The 1,387-nt window shown below is 69.1% G+C and overlaps 1 protein-coding gene across 1 annotated transcript in view; it reads right to left on the bottom strand.

Moving 5' to 3' along the window:
• Positions 1-1,387, bottom strand: part of KCNQ1 (potassium voltage-gated channel subfamily Q member 1) — a 318,108-nt gene that overhangs the window by 164,873 nt on the left and 151,848 nt on the right. The gene's annotated exons all lie outside the window — the stretch shown is intronic.

Raw genomic sequence — 1,387 nt, forward strand, 5'->3', positions numbered from 1 at the left:
GCGGCTCCTGTGTTCTTGGTGTTTCACTCTCCTGCACCCCACCCTTCCACTGGGACCCCGACGAAGTACGGTACCCCAGTGCCCCGACTACTAAGGACGAGGCGGCCGCTCCGCAGAAACCCGTCTCCCCGCTCCCAGCCGCGGCGGGCCTTCGCGGGTTCTCAGGCAGGGTCCCAGCCAGGTGACAACTGGGGTCCTGGCCCCGCTTCTACCCAGCCAGTGCTGGAGGTGACAGAAGACATTCCCCCCAACAAGCAAACAGCCACCCTGTGGGGCCGCAGGCCCGCGAAGGCCACGGTGGGCTCTGGGTGACACACCAGGCCCGTGGCACGCACAGAGCTGCGGCCGTTCGGGTCTGACGGCCTTTGTCTCAGAGGAGGGAGGACGAGACGGCCACGCGCCCCGGATGCCGCAGCCGCACTGGCCTGGGCACCTCCTGGGGCTCCTTGGGCAGGGGGCAGCCCCTGGCTCCAGAAAGCCTGCTGCATCTGGTACCAGAACAGACAGCCCTCGCCTCAGAGGGAGCGGCTACAGGGCAGCCTGGGCCACCTCGGTCCCCAGCCCTCCACCACCATCACTCTGGGCCTCCTTGCGGGGCCCTTAAGGGCCCAGGAGCTGGTGAGGCCTGACGACCCAGTGGAAAAGATGGTGGGTGACAGCCCTGTCCTCCCAGGGCGTGACTCCTGTGTGTGCGTCCTGGGGCCCAGCGTGGCTGAGAGAATGAAGCAGACACTGACGTGAGGACCACGGGCGGCTTGGGTGGCACAGCGAGGCCTGGGCGCTGTCGCGAGGCCGTGGTCCCCGTGAGCTCCGCCGTCACGCTCTGTCTGAGCAGGCGCCACCACCCGCATTGCACACGGCCCTAGCCACAAAGCTCCCACTTTCGGCACTGGCCCCGACTCTGCAGGCCTCGGCCGGTGCCGGCCTGGGCCTGTCCGGCTCACACTGCCCACACCTCTGCCCGCAGCCACCTATCAAGCGAGCCTGGCAGGTTGTCTCTAGGATGGGCCTAGTGGTCAGAGCCCCGTTCCCGGGGGTGGCCCCGAAGCCCGCTCCAGGGCCGGGCCCATGAACACAAGTCGCCGTGCTCCCCGGCGACCTGGCCGGCCCCCACTGAGCCTGCAAGCACTTGCTCTGCCACGCTGCCAACGTCCCTGTGGGCGTGCGAGACCTGTCTGGTCCCGGTCCCACCTCCTGACAGCCACAGCCGTCCCTCGTCCCTCGTCCCAGCTGCCCGGCCGCCAGTCCTCTGTTTACACGAGCAGCTGGGCAGCCCCACAGGGTGGGTGCCAGCCCCCTCAGTCACCTGCGAGGCTGGGGCGGCACCGGCCAGCAGCCAGGCGCAGGCGAGGGCTCACTCGGACCCCTCGAGGGTCTGGAGGACCAG

Source organism: Pteropus vampyrus, unplaced genomic scaffold (assembly GCF_000151845.1).
Source record: "Pteropus vampyrus isolate Shadow unplaced genomic scaffold, Pvam_2.0 Scaffold187, whole genome shotgun sequence".
NCBI classification, from domain to species: domain Eukaryota; kingdom Metazoa; phylum Chordata; class Mammalia; order Chiroptera; family Pteropodidae; genus Pteropus; species Pteropus vampyrus.